The 16,077-nt window shown below is 35.7% G+C and overlaps 1 protein-coding gene across 4 annotated transcripts in view; it reads right to left on the bottom strand.

The window, feature by feature from the left end:
- The window catches only part of l(3)73Ah (polycomb group ring finger 3-like lethal (3) 73Ah), a 203,041-nt gene that overhangs the window by 175,552 nt on the left and 11,412 nt on the right, over positions 1–16,077 (bottom strand). Inside the window, exon 1 of one of the 4 annotated variants that reach the window (XM_090393036.1) lies at positions 9,678–9,887. The exons of the other annotated variants lie outside the window; for them this stretch is intronic. The gene's annotated coding sequence lies outside the window, so the exon portion shown is untranslated. Of the gene's footprint in view, positions 1–9,677; positions 9,888–16,077 lie in introns of those variants that run through there. 4 annotated transcript variants of the gene reach the window in all.

Below are 16,077 nucleotides of genomic sequence, written 5' to 3'. Positions count from 1 at the left end.
AAAAAAAAAAAAAAAAAAAAAAAGTTCTGGCTTTTTTTTCTGAAGTACTATAGACACAGGGAATAGTGATTGCATTATTATAACTTTTCAGTACAAGAGGGTTGAAGGAGAAGGATTAAGCATTTTGTTGATTTCATTGAAAGTATAGCCATGAGATAAAGAAGGTGTGGCATATATGATTAAGTTCAGTTAAGAGAGGCTTCATTGGAACAGAGACTGATGAGAGTATTCGTCAGTTTTAATAATCATTACTGCTGAGAGGAAGGAATGATGAGAAAGTTTATGAATATCTTCCTATGAGAGTAGGTTTTTTACTACTATAAAAGAAAGGTTACCATTTAAAATGGCATGTTATTAAGATATGTATGAAAAGGCTAGACTATTGTCAATTCTTTCTCTGTAGTAAAACAGATTGTTGAATATTGATTGTTCAGGTGAAGGAAGATATATATTCAAATGTGAAATACTTGTATATAAATCTATAGCTCTCCTTAAAAAAACTAATTTAAATAAGTATGAATGATTTAAACTTTCAAAAATATAAGAAATAGTAATTCTTAAGCATTTCAAGTTACAATTTGGGCTTCCTACTAGCGCTGATAGAGGTTATCTTTCCTAGCTAGGACTCAAGTCCTCAAGACTATAAATTTCACTTTGCTTTGTGTTGAATGTGCACATTGCCTCCAACTGGGGAAAGTGACTGTGGAGTCTTGACTTTGGAGATTGTAAAAACTGAGGAATATTCTGTCAAGATAGAGTATATGTAGAACTACAAGGCAGGTGATTGCAACAAGTTTTGTAAGAAGCTAGAAGCTGTGCAATGGCATAAAATCCTGCAAGGAAAGGATGATAGTAATGCATGGGAGATAAGGAGCATCTAGAGGAATCTGTAATAAATTGTATTACAGAGTAAGGAGGGTTAACCAGGTAGGAGTTAGATGGGCGAGTAATATCATTAAGCATGACCTTCAGAAAAAGAAAATACTGTGGAGAGTATATAAGAAGAAAGGCGACTAGAAAACTCATGAACACTACACGGGTCAAGCAAGAAAGGCGACCAGCAGGGTAAGGCAAAATCAGATTACAAGAAGAAACTAGTTGGGCATGCCAAAGGAAATCACAGACAGTTCTTTCACTAATGTAGCAAATAAGAGGAAGAATCACTATGCAAGAATAACCTTAATGAGTGCTGAGAAATAGTTGAGTTACTGAGTGACCACTTTGCAAGAATACATCATACTGAGGTTAATGCCGTGACATATGTGACAGACACTAATGTGGGAAACGAGGTGGATGAATTGGAGGTTTTTAGGATATTACAGAATGTCAAAGTAAATACAGCTGTGGAATTAGATGGGATATCAGCTCACATTTTACAGGAATATGCAAGGGAACTGGCAATGTCTATGACTAGGCTCAAGTCTCAGCTCTGAGTGAGTTCCCAGGGAGTGGAAAGAGGAAAATAATTCCTTTGCATAAGGGAGGTTCTAAGATTGCAGTTGCAAATTATAGACTAATTAGTATCTCAGGAGTAGTGGGAAAAGTACTGGAAAAATTGATTTCCTATGAGGGGCAACATGGCTTTGTGAAGGGGCAGTCATCCCTTAGTAATTTAGTAACTTTTTATAATAGTGACAGCTGAGTTAAATAAAGGAAATGGCTACATGATGATTCTGATGGATTTTGCAAACACATGGAACTCTTATGCAAATTAGAACAAATGGGGATGAATATTACACTGGTTATGTGAATAAGAGGATGACTGCTGGAAAGATATCAAAAAGTGGCATACAGAGGAGCAGAATCCAGGCAAAACTAATGATTAGTGATGTGGCGCAATGTTCAGTGCTAGGATCACTATTGTTTAATTTGTACATAAATGATATAGGATATAACCTGAAAGGAAATATTTAGTTGTTTGCTGTAATGCAAAATTAATTAGAGCAACAGTGAATCCAGGTGATGTGGAGAGCTTGCATAATGATTTAAATAGGTGCCAGTATGGGTGAAAGATAATGGTTATCAGTTTAATGTAGACAAATGTAAAGTTATGCATCTTGAGATAAACAGATTATAAGTTATGTACCACATTGATGGAAACAGACTCCAGGAAACAGATGAAGCTAGGAAATTAGTGATGGTGGTAGATAGAGAGTTGAAGTTCAGAGGCCATATTGCTAAAGGTAGCTCATGAGATTACTTGGCTATTGATGATATGTTAACAAGTAGAGATAAGGAAGTTGTTATCCCTCTTTATAAGGCCTTGATACATTCCCATCTGGATTACAGTGCTTAGGTCTCCTGGATGAGAAAGTTGAGAGGATTCAGTGTGGAGTAACCAAGATGGTATGTGGTTTGTGGAACATTCCATATGAGGATAGATTGAGAATGAGTGGACTACAGAAGTTGGTTGGTATGCAAAAAAAAAGGGGATACAACAGAAACATTTAAGTTAAAGGGTTTTATAGGACTGATACAGGGGAAATGTTTCAGCACTTGGCCCAAGTGGGCATTATATTTTTTGCCTGGAGTTGTGAATGAATAGAATGGATTGCCAGAGTCAGTTGTTAACACTCTTAATTAATGGATTCAAGGAGAGGTATGACAGATTGTGTGGATAGTTTGAGTCTCTGGTGATGACTTTTCGGACTACATTGAGATGCTCATAAAATAATAATAATAATGGTGTGTTACAATTTATGGTGATGTTAGTTAAGGGGATAAAAATCCCTTATTGTTTTTCAGCCAGTTAGCGAAACTAAGATCGAAAACTACGATCTGTAACGTTTCATGCCGACGAACTGTCAGCGTATCCAAGCGTAAGTGACCACTTCGTAGTGCCACACCACGGCAACTCGTTGCAAAGGTGGAGCAAGATCCCTCACTGTTCTTGATATTTTCTCATAATGTAAAACACACAGCTCTTAAGAGATGTAGTACTGTTTTACATTATGAGGAAAGGTCACTACCCAGACCGGTTTCAACCTTTTTTGAGGTCTCATCAGTGAGTAGCTAGACCTAGACTATCAGAGTTTAAGTGAAGAAAACTTACATACTTTTGCTATACGATTGCCTGAAAGGTGTGTCACTATATTATATTATAACATAGTATAACTATAACTAAGATGATAAAAATAAGGGATTTTTATCCCCTTAACTTATATCAACCTCGCCAGAAAAAAATAGCCGTTTGGCTTTTCATCTTAGTTATGGTGATGTTATCTGACAAATGAAATGTTGGAAGCATTACACTGCTGTTTATCATTCTACTGAATGCCCAGCATTAGTACCATGTGTAGACAAGAGTAGATAATCCAGAAACCAAATGCGAAGCTTTTTACATTGTGCCTGAAGTATTTTCAATACAGGGAAACTTTTATATAGAAGCTAATGACTTCACATCACTTGCCTTAATATCCTATAATGCAAAGCACATATCCTTACAGACATGTATAATGCTATGCATTATGGGAAGGGTCACTACCCAGACTGGTTTTTACCTTTATTGAGGTCTCATCAGTGGAAGCCAGACCCAGAGGTAATACCAAGGTTGAAGTAATAAAGAAGTATTACTTCTGTATAACCAAGTGGAAAAACTTTCAACAACTATCTCTAATTCAGAGTATTTTAATAAGGTGCGACACCTTTTGGTTACTCATATATGGAGATATGATTTATGCATTACTTCAAACTTGGTATCATCTCTGGGTCTGGCTAACACTGATGAGACCTCAATAAATTTCAAAACTGGTCTGGGTAGTGACCCTTCCCATAATGCATAGCATTACACATGTCCGTAAGGATATGTGCTTTGCATTATGGAATACTAAGGCAAGTGATGTGAGATCATTAGCTTCTGTATACGAGTTGTCCTGTCCGAAAATATTTCAGGTGCAAACTTTGTTTGCTTATACTTGGATAAAGGATTAAACCAAGAATATAATTTCTTGGCATCTTTAATTTATAGAAGGTGCACACTGTCACACAAAGATTTCTTTTATGTTACCATTAAATCATTTGCTGTTTCCACTGTAACCACTCTGGTATGAAAATTCTACTTATCACACTCATTTGCACTCCACTTATCCTAGCTTACATTACAGACCTCTGGTTCCCATGTCACATACATGTAGTGCAAGAGAAGCATAAAATGCAGTAATTCTTCCCTTCCTCCCTCCCCGTGTGTGGATTCAAACTCATACAACCTGATATTTAGCTATTTTATATGCATGCCCAATTCACATAGGAAAATTAAAACAAAAACAACTAGAAAATGACTTCCAGTCAACAACTCATCCTTAATCAATGCATGTATTCTACCCAATGTTTAGCATATTCGTCATTAGTACTTGTGTGATTCATTTATTGTGAATTCAGTTTGTCAGTACAGATAACTCATTATACGCACTTTCATTATCCGCATTTTTGCATATCTACAGTTTCATTTCAGTCATAAGAACTATTGCTGTTTCCTATCCAAGATCACAGAAATTTCCAAGCACGTGCCTTGTTTCCTACCTCTGTCCACTGTGCTCACTGTCCCTACTGCCTTATTGGTGTGTTATTGTTCTTTATCTGCAAATATGAAGACCTGAAGAAAGATGAAAATCAAGTGACACTTTTTGCAGCAAGTCATGATGTTTCAATGGCTATGTGTCCTACGATCTCAATATGACAGCTAAGGCTGCATATTATTACCACTGAAAATTTTCATGATCTCTTCAAAGCAGATATACCAGGAGATTACCCACTGAAGAAAACATTTCATCCAGATTCACAGACAAGAAGTTAAGATAAGATAAGGAATAATATTGAAGAGATATTTCAAATAAAGTAATAAAGTATATATAAAAAAAAAACTTAAATTTTACAATGCCGCAGCCGACAGGATTTAATCTGCATTAATTAATTTGTGCAATTGTGGATTTCGTAAGGTAGTTTTGGTAACAAATCAGGCAGTTACAAAAATTTTTACTTTGAGAAATAATTTTGTTATGGAGTGTGAAACTACAGGTGTTAACCAAACAAATAGTACAATGGACGATGTTGAATTTTTTGGAACCATTAATCCTCAACTTGTAATCCACAATTTTCAATTTTCTTCATAATTTTCTTGTGAAGGAAATGATGATGCTTCGACTTTTTTTAGCTTCATCGAAGAGCTGAGAAAGGTTTGAAAATGGTCAGACTTTCAACTACAGGTTGAAGGTAGTCAGACTTTCAACTACAGGTATCCCTCAATTAACACGGTTAATTAATCCCTCGATGTTACCACGTATATCAAAATCGCGTTAATCAAATCTAATAAACAATGGTAAAAATTACAATTTGTCCATGATCGATTACTGTATTAATAATTCGTCTTATATGGTACTCTTTTAAGAAAGACAAAAAATGAATGCAAAGTAAATGTTTAATAAATGCTTGTACCTACATTATTTACTGCAATTTTTTTATCAAAAGAAGTTATCAAGAGTGGTCTGAACAGTTTTAATTTTTTTCTTATTGGCATAAATTCTGCGATAACAAGCAAAATGACTCTCCAGACCTTGGCAAACAAGCAATAAAACAAAGAAAAAACACTGCAAATATAATACATGGTACAAATTAAGTGGATATTGAATCCAATTATTTCATAGCCAAATATAGAAACTACAAGTTTCTTGCCGAATATATAAAAATTAAAGTTTTGGTGGATGCAAGCATAAGCAACCTTATGGGCAAATTGTAGTAAAGGTGGAGTAAGCTCCAGATCACTTTCATTAGTATTTTCCATAATGTAAAGCACATCTCCTAGAGGAGATGTATGATAAATAAGCCTTTGGCTCTATTTCAGTAATACATGACGGTTTATTTTCAGTTACAATCTAGAAATTATTGAACATAAAAAAGCAACAACTAAACCTTGCTATACTGACATCGGAAGTCGCGGTATCTCTCAGTACAATATACTTTCAAATATCACAAACCTTCATATAACATGCGTTAAACCAAACTGACAGCAAAAAAGTGCAGAATATCACTCGTAACATATGAATGCACAGCTACTTATGACCTCCAAGCTCTACACTGAATTGTATAAGAATATTTATATTAAACATTTCGCATGTATCTGTCAGATCAGCTGCGAGCTCCGCAGAGTTAAAGGCGCGTTAATCAAAACTCTTGCCGCATATATCAAGGGTTTGCCGCATTAATCAAATCCTGCGTTAAGCAAGGGATACCTGTACTTATTCTACTTAGGAGCAAACTGATTGGAAAGGTCAAAAGCTTCTTGTATTCATCCCCAATACTTAAGGATACTTTGGAATACTCTAAGTTTAAGGAAACCTTGATTTCCCAGTTCTCCAGGGTAAGAAGTCTGAGCCCAAATCTCTGGAAATTGCAGAGATGTGGTCAAGAGAAAAAAGAGAATGTGACAGAATACTACAATAAATTGACGACAATTGCCTACAGTCTGAGCGTCTCAAAAGAGGATAAACCTCACCTCGACTGGGCACTGTTTCACCAGTTAAGGTTAAAGGTCAAGGAAGAACTGAAAGTGACTGCTTACAAAAAGAAAATCACAAATCTTGAGAAATGTTTCCTTGCTGTGAAGGAGAGAGAGAAGAGAAGCTTGGAGACATTCGTCCCGCTTCTACTAGTAGCCACATTAATGTCATCAATAAAGCAAATGATTCCTCTTGCAAAAGCAAGAGTGAAAAAGACTCAAGCACAGGTAAGGGAAAGTCAACTAAGGATCATAAAGAAAATGAGGGGAAATGAGAAAATTCGTTCAACGTTAATCAAATGATTGACAGTAATATGAACATCCCAAAAGAAGTAGGATTAACAAACATGGAGGAACTGTCATGAAACAGTTTGAGGGAATGATAGAAAAAAACCTCTGGATTAACCCCTCCTCAAGCAGAGAGGAATAATGAAGTAAGGAGCCTCCAAAATGTTTTGTTTGATATGAGCACCTGGCTCGCAACTGTTTCAGAAACAAGAGACCCTCAAACAGGAATGTTAGATATGAGTTGAATCGTGTACATAAGCCTCATGGTTGTGCAAATAAACCATGGAGGAGAGAAGGCAAGAATCGAAATTATCCAAGGAAGTCGAGAATGATCATTAAGGGGAAGGTACAAGGATCGCCTTGCATATTACTATATACTGGTTCCAAGCCTCTCTCATAACTGGAGATTATTTTCAAGAAATAAAATCCAGGGTATGGAGGGGAATTTCTAAGCTGAAGAAACCAATTAGATTATTGGGAATCTCAACATCAGAGATATATGCAATGAAGAAACTGAGAGTAAAATTATACTTACCAGAATTTAATTTGTGTGTTTGGCCAGAGTAGTTGGTCCTCCCTAGGACATCTCACCCAAGCATAGAGATTATCCTAGGAACTAACTTTCTGGAGAGGTACAAGTTCTCTTGTGACTTTTCCCGAAATGAAATGTTTCTGATGGGAAATAGAAGAATTAGTACATAACCATGCTAATTCTTCAGTATGTTCAGCATCCGAAAGAACAGTCACTCAGAGGCCTACCACTTATCAAATGTCAAACTAGTGAATGACCAAAGTGAAATGGGAGAAAAATTAGAGGAGGGTAGTCAGAGAACAGCAGAAGTAAACATTATTGAGAGACATAAAAGATCCAGAAGTTCCTGTAAACAATCGAGGTGGAACAGGCACAGAAAACATGAGGTTGACATTCAAACCCGGCGGCAATTTAATTATGCCAACTTCCTCTGTTTTCTCTTCATGATAAGAGAAGCAATAAGTGGATTGCTAGCTTGGAGTTTAGCTATTGCTACAGAGGCTGCATGCTTGGAAAAAATTGGTGCAAGTGAAGTTATGAAGTTTTTTAGTTCAAGACTGCGGAAAATAGAAAGAGGAATAGGTTTTAGAATAGAGCATGAATCAGACATGGTGCATATTGAGGCAAAGAAAAACTTAGATTTTCTCCAGAAAATTTGCAGGCAAGAGGTTTAAAATTTTTTTTTTTTTGAGAGAGAGACAGCCTATGTAAAATCTTGTATAGAAAGAATTTTGTATAAAATTCTTATATACCGATTTTACTTGAGAAAGAAAGTCAACAAAATACTAGTAGTTTAATTTACATATTTTCATAAGTTTTATGTAATCAGGTAAAATATCAGAATGAGTTGTTAAATTATTTAACCACAAATACGTAATCTGTAAAAATATTTGAATTAATTGCTAAGTTATTTGACCGCCAATATTGTACAAAGAGATAGCCCAGACAGAATTAGAATGTAGACCTGAGGCTATCGCCAGGTGCGAAGGTCAGCGAGTTACAGGGTTTTCCCGCCATGACTCAGCAAATTTTGCAGGGGGAAATACCCCTGGTAGAACATCCGGGAAACTCGATCTAAAGAAGTTCCAAGGCCATCAAGGGAGAATAAAAGGGGACAGGCAATCTGCTCCTGGCTGTCTCTGTTCCTGACTTGTTCCGGTGTCACTTCGAAGAAGATTCCCGTATCTAGCTGTTCAATGGAAGGGGGATGGATATCCCACTAGCAGTACTTAGACGATGATAGGAGATTTTTAACGGCAGTGTCGGCCTGTTCCAGAAAGTCCCGCAAAGTTTCTTAAGCGATCTCCAGGAATGCTGTATCATCGTTGCCGTGGAATAATGTCTGTTTGCAGTTCTAATGGGAAAGAAGGAGGTGGTTATATTTGTGATCTATAGGATCGTGAAGGCTGAACTGTTATGGATTGTGAACCTTAGAGCAGGGATTGCTGATTATATAGTTGCTAGCATATTGTAGGGTTATGAAGTTGGAAAACCGCACTTCTAAATTATTGTGAAATAGTTATCTAAGGAGTTCTAAGCAATTGTTAATGTTAAGTGTTGAAGGGAGATTAAGCTTATTTAAGCATAATTCTGATATTGACTTAAGTTAAATTGTTTTGTGTGAAATTAACCACGTGTCTGATGTATATGTGAATGTAAATATTTGTCATCGTCTCTAAGCTAAAGGTTAGAAGTACCGATTTAAGTAAGTTGTGAACCAGACACGTGCATTGCTTTGTTACTTAGCTAAACTGATAAGAACCAGATAAATTTGATATGTGTGAAATCCTTTTTCCTTTAAATTGTAATTCCCTTGTCTTAGTATGAAAAAATTGTTTTGTTTGTTAAATAACTTGCCTTATTTCGACTTACCAATGCACTTCTCATAAAAAGATAGAACCTATGTGTCCTTAAAGTTAAAAGTAGCCACGACTGACTAAATTTAAGTATCTAACATTGTTTTAATTAGAATTGAATATTAGAGATAATTCCGTGTTCCGGTGAGCATTTCTCTTACATGTATAGGAAATACAAATAATTCCTTGTGCAATCTTTAATGGCACAGTTGTTAATACAAATAAAGTTTTAAAGATCAGTGTGAGAGAAAGCCAGTTAGTTAGACAAAGGAATTGGCTCCAGCCAGAAGCAATTCCTAAAATCTATATACATGCACGTGAAAGTAGTATATGATCTTCAGAAAGAGGGGGAGGAGATTAAATTGTAGACTAAAGGATTAAAAGTGATAAGACTAGCTCAAGCAACGATATCAGAACTCGGAGTTACAACTATTAAATAAGTTAAAGAAGATAAGTAAAGAAAATTATTGAATATATATCGAGAAATAAAATAATTTATTTTTACACTAACCTATTTTGGAAGAATATGCCCTGTTGTAACAATGAATGGTGGAGGGGAAGAGAGAGAGAGAGAAAGGTTTTTTTGTCTCTCTCTAAGACAACGCAAAAAATGCCATCGTAACCGCATTGCTTTTTGGAAGCTTCCAGAGACTACAGAATAAGATCTCTCACGGTATACTACTCAGAAAGCAGTCAGTGAAAGGATACATAAAGCAAGACTGCTTGTTGTTTACAGAGGAATAAGGAGGTCTGAATAACATCACAGATTTTCAGAGAATATTTTCCAGGAGTTGCATGATGTATTAATCTTGAAAATAAAGAATTACTTTAATAGTTATTTGCTTTTATAATCACTGAATATTTTATCTACTACTCTTATGCTTTAAATATGTGTGAAAAATGTGTGTGAGAGTGCATTTTCGATTAACTTAATCTTGAAAGATCTGAATCTCACTCATTTGGGAATGCAACCTCTATCATCCCATATTATAAACCTCCTATTTTATGGGTTTTCAATATATGTGGCGATTCTTGAGAACGTAACTCCTGTGTATAATGAGAATTACCTGTACAATATTTTATATAAATGTTATTAATAACAGAGGTCTAGTACTCAATTACTATTATTAGCAAATTGTAATAGATTATTAGTGTAAATTTGTATCACTGTGAAGCAAGCGACAGTTCTGAAAAACATACTAGAAAATCCATAACAACAAAAACTAAGTGCATTATGGAACTACATAAGTGGTCATTCAAGTGACACAATAATGAAGTGTGTTAAGTTTAAGCAAAAACATTAACTAAAAAGTTTCCTTAATAATGTAATATAATTAAAAAGACCAAAACAATCATATAATAAATGTCATTTAGATTTTACAGCAGCAAAATGCAACCTGCATTTTACATGTATTTTTGATTTACCTGTAAATCTCAGGAATGCTTATGACAAATAGGAGCACAGAACCGATGGTTTTCACCATTACTTTAGAAAAAATTGAAGTGAGAAAGTTGTATGATGATATGATTTGTTGTCCTTCCAAAGGAGGAAGTGAATGTGAACTAATTTCCAACTTCCATAGGTACCAACGGAACAGAATAGAATAAAAATGGGAGACGCACAGAATAAGAGTCAGTTGTGCAGTACAAAAACACAGAGAATTCCATCATAACCGAGAGACTGTAGTATCTGGTTTGGACAATCTGATTGTATTCTGATATATAGCCTCAGGGATGTACAGGACATCATGCTAGTACTACATGAAAGTTTACATCATTACCAACTTCACACTAGCAATTATCCTCGAAATTAATCTTATCTGTCAGGACTGCAATAACATCAGATCTTATAGTTTTGTCTTCTTGGGTTCTTTTTCCTTCCATACTCACAAAAATGCATTTGTTTTGCTGTCACCCATTCTGTTTTTTTTTTTTTTTTTGAGTGGAAGTTTTTTCCACTTGGTTAGACTATAATTTAACTTACTCCTTTATCCAAGTGTAAGCAAACAAAGTATGCACCTGAAGTATCTTCAGGACTGAGGCAACTCGTGATAAAGGTGGACCAAGCTCTCATCACTCCTTGTCTTAGTATCTCCCATAATGCAAAGCACATCTCCTTGCGGAGATGTATAATGCTATGCATTAAGGGAAGGGCCACTACCCAGACTGGTTTCGACCTTCATTGAGGTCTCGTCAGTGGGAGCCAGACCCAGAGGTGGTGATACCAAGGTCGAAGCAATGGGGAAGTCATATTGTTGTGTCCCTATCTCTAATATAATTACTGCTTTAGTCTTTTATTCAAATTCTCGTTCAACTCTTTCTCAGGTATCACGTGGTACCCCTGTCTAACAATGGAATTGCCCCAGGGTCGAGCCAATACCAGAGTATCTGAGATCAACCTCTCGTAAAACACTAAGAAATTTATTTTTTCGCTACGCCACTTAGCGCTTTTAGATTAAATAATAATATCAATCAAGAGGCGATCTCTAGATAGTATTTAAGCGATACCTTGACCTTTGCAGACGTGGCTAAAATCTCTTCCTTCTAATTTCCTGCCTAGGTTCGTGTTAGTTTTTATAAGCGGTGCATCGGATTCCAAAATCACAGATGGACTTAATTGTATTCAAAAGCAAGCTTTATTAGATACTATAATTATATACATACAGTGCATGTAAACTTAAATCTCAATCTAAGAGAGTTCCTGACAGTCAGGTTAACATTAAAACATTCCAATATCACCAGGATACTCAGACTGACTATTGTTAATTTTTACAGTATAAATCTTATCAACATTAAAACACCTAAATTATGCATAATAATTCTTTTCTAATTCAGTTTCAATCAAACCACTCAAAGTAGCATCTATATCTTTTACAATCTTGTCATTAATAGCAATTCTTTACTCTGAACTTTATCATAACCTCTTTAAACATATAATAGCATCTATATCTTTTACAATCTTGTCATTAATAGCAATTCTTTACTCTGAACTTTATCATAACCTCTTTAAACATATAATAGCATCTATATCTTTTACAATCTTGTCATTAATAGCAATTCTTTACTCTGAACTCTATCATAACCTCTTTAAACATATAATAGCATCTATATCTTTTACAATCTTGTCATTAATAGCAATTCTTTACTCTGAACTTTATCATAACCTACTTAAACATATAATAGCATCTATATCTTTTACAATCTTGTCATTAATAGCAATTCTTTACTCTGAACTTTATCATAACCTCCTTAAATATATAACATAATTCGATCACAGTAGGAGACAGTATACGGAAATTTTTTCAGGATCACTACAGTTCAGTTCTATATAATATTATTAATGTTCCTTCTTTAAATTCACAGCGCGGTACAAATCCTTTCATTCATAGTTAACAAATACTGTTAAGTCTACTTATCTATCTTGAACTGCATCACATTAAGAGGTCCTCAGGAATCTCTCTCCTTAATCGAAATATTCCATGGGTTCCTATCTGGCTTTCTGTTGGCAGCTGGGCTTACTCTTTCTGCAGAGATATGACCTTCTAGTTCCGGCGATGCCTCTATCAAAACCCTCCGGAGTGGAGGCGCTGCCACCCTTCACCCACTCATGACACCGCGAGACCAACACCAGGAGATCAGGAACAAAAAAGTCTCATGGGGGGGGGGGGCTGCTTGACCCTTATATTTCGCTTTGGTTCCCACGATTCTCTCACTCCTCAATGTCCACCTAGTGCTTTCATGTCGGTCGACGTCACAGCGTCCAGCTTTCTCCACTACGTTTTTCGTGCACTGTCGACACGCAAATGCCCGGGGCAAACTGCTCCCGTCGCGTTACTGCTTCCTGACCTGTGGACTTACATCCCCCTTAGAATTTGTGCAAATCATTCTATAACTTCTAGTAGTTATTGCAAACAGTAGTTGAAGTGTAAACATTTAACAAAATGTTAAATGTTTACACGTCCACTATTATTTATACTAACTAGTGAGTGGTCCCTTGTTGAAATATTATATAAATAACTATTTGTTTTCTTTTAGTTTGAAATATTTGATATATCCACAAAGCAGTATTTTGATACCTAGAAACAAGCATGTTATAATGTTTCTTAGTGTGTGTTCACTCTGTTATACAATGATAAGATGAAATATCTTATGTTCCAACTTATCAGGGTATAACAATATTTACCTATGAAGATACTTCAGGTGTGCAAAACTTTGTTTGCTTACACTTGGATAAAGGATTAAACTAAATTATAGTCTAACCAAGTGGGAAAAAGAAAAGGAAAAACCTTTCTTTCAACACCTTTCTTTAAATCCACAGTAATTTAATAATAAGGTGAGACACCTTTTGGCAACTTGTATGGATAAAATATGACTTCTCCATTGCTTCCACCTTGATATCACCACCTCTGGGTCTGGCTCCCACTGACAAGACCTCAATAAAGGTCAAACTGGTCTGAGTAGTGGCCCTTTCCTTAATGCATAGCATTATACATCTCTGCAAGGAGATGTACTTTGCATTATGGGAGATACTAAGACAAGGAGTGATGAGAGCTTGGTCCATCTTTACCACGAGTTGCCTCAGTCTTGAAGATACTTCAGGTGCAAACTTTGTTTGCTTACACTTGGATCAAGGATTAAACTAAATTATACCCATTCAGTTTAAGTGACCACAACACCTTAGAGTACCTCAAGTCACAATTCCTGAATGCTAACAATGTCAAGCTCCTTCCTGTTGTCCTCATTAATATGGCTTAACAAATGATGCCATCTGTTTTATACCAGAAGTTTTTCTCAAACTCTCATATCTGTGGTCTTCAGTTTTTCAAGTATTATCCCTAACCCAGATCTCAGATCCATAAGTTAAAAAGGATTTGAAAACTATCTTGTGCACACACACACAGAGAGAGCGCTAGTTAACATTTTGACAAATTTCTCTTATCCCATATAAATTCATTCAGCCTACTTTGCTAATTCTGTTTGTATATTTCCTTATTTAGTTTGCCCTCATTACTAAAAATTCTGTCCGAATAGCCAAAATATATTACTTGTTCTATAGGTTCTCCATTCAGATACAGTTGATGTTTCCAATGTCCCTGTCCATTTTCACAGCTTTTGTCTTTTTATTGTTGATTTTCATACCAAATTTATTACAATGTTCAATTTTTCCCACCAGAGGTCAGGCAAGTAGTGTTAAATGTTGACTAAATTAGTGCGACTTTGTAGATTGTAACATAGCATGCTCTTTGTATATACATATATATCTAAATGATGACACTGATATGAAGGTCAAAACATCGAGTGATTATTTTGGTTTATATTAAACAAATTTTACCATAACACTGTAATTGTTGCCATAATTTTTTAATAATGTATGAAAAAGTATTACCTTTATTCAATTTAGCCAGTGAATCTTGCAGACTTCCATAGAATTTGTTTAGGAGAACATCTGAATAAAATAAAGAGCCGAGTTGAATATCTTCCATTTTGATATCAGGCCTACTGCCACTTTCCTTCATAATGTGATCCATATAGGTGATAACAGTGGAGATATGGAATTAAACCTCGAGACCAGTCCATTTGAATTATGCATTATAGTTAATGTAAAACTTATACCTCCATATCTGAGTCTAGCTGAATAGCATCTACTTCAAGTGCCTATTCATGTTCCAGGTTTCTGATAGCTTTTCATCTCAAGAATTGAGATGAACTTCTGATTGCATTCCTCTGACTACTTATTATCACTGTTCAGTCACTTCTTGTTTCATTCAGTAATCTTTCAAAGTAATATAAGTGTAAGGTAGGTTGTGGAATGAAGTTGTTATTGCAGTTTATGTATACTAATGTGAGAAGTATTCAGAATAAGGGCAAAGAGCTTTTGGCATTGGTGACACTTGGTTGACCAAGGATGATATAATCATAGGAACAGATTGCAAAGGATATATCATCTTCAGAGAGAGGATGGGGTAAGGGATTCTGCTAATGACAGCAAAGGAACTGAAGCCAAAAAGAGTAGAAATACTTCAGGAGAACAGATGCAGAGGACAGTTCATTTGAGACTATCTGGTGTGAGATAAGAGGCCAAAATATACACTCTCTGCCCAAAGAGAAACTGAACTTTTCGAAAATAGAAGAAACTAGTGGCGCCACCTGCTGTATCTTTTAGTTGTCGAAAGCAAATGTCAACTGTTTATGACATTTGTTTCATTAGAAGCTCAGTTACAGTGCCAGAAGTGACAGTGTGTTTTGATCAATGGTCGGAAAATGAGTTTCAAACAGAGAGCTGCGATTGACTTTTGTGTTGAACTTGGTAAAAGTTTTAAAGAAACGCATCAAATGCTTCAAAAAGCATACGGTGATGAATGCTTATCCCGTACTCAAGTTCACGGGTGATTTAAGCGATTTCAAAGTGGTCATGAGATGCTTGAGGATGATGAAAAGCCAAGCCGTTTAAAAACTGGAGTGAGCGAAGTTAACATCCAAAAAGTGCATGATTTCATCAAAGAAAATCCAAAATCGTCCATGAGATTGATTATAGATGAATTGGGGATTCCAAAATTAACTGTGCACAACATTTTGACCGAGAGTTTGGACCTTCATAAATTGAATTCGTGATCTGTTCACCACAAGTTGACCGACGACCAAAAAATGTATCTAATTGAACACTGCAAGGACCTCATTAAAACCGCTCATAAGGACTCAAACTTCCTTGAAATGATCAGTCTGGTAACAAAACGGTTGTTTTGGTGTCTCATTGGTGTTCTGAGTATGAGCCCAAAACAAAGTGCCAGAGTGCTGAGTGGAGACCACCAGAAGAGGGGCATCTGAAAAAAAGTCGCTTGGAGAAATCAAAAGTAAAGACAATGCTGATTTATTTCTATGATTCCAAGAGCATTATCCACAAAGAATTCCTT

The sequence above is a fragment of the Typopeltis vanoorti genome, chromosome 5 (assembly GCF_054136105.1).
Source record: "Typopeltis vanoorti isolate ZY-2024b chromosome 5, IOZ_Tvanoo_1.0, whole genome shotgun sequence".
NCBI lineage: Eukaryota > Metazoa > Arthropoda > Arachnida > Uropygi > Thelyphonidae > Typopeltis > Typopeltis vanoorti.
The sequence above is the reverse complement of the archived record's forward strand: the minus strand, read 5'-3'. Positions and strand labels throughout refer to the sequence as shown.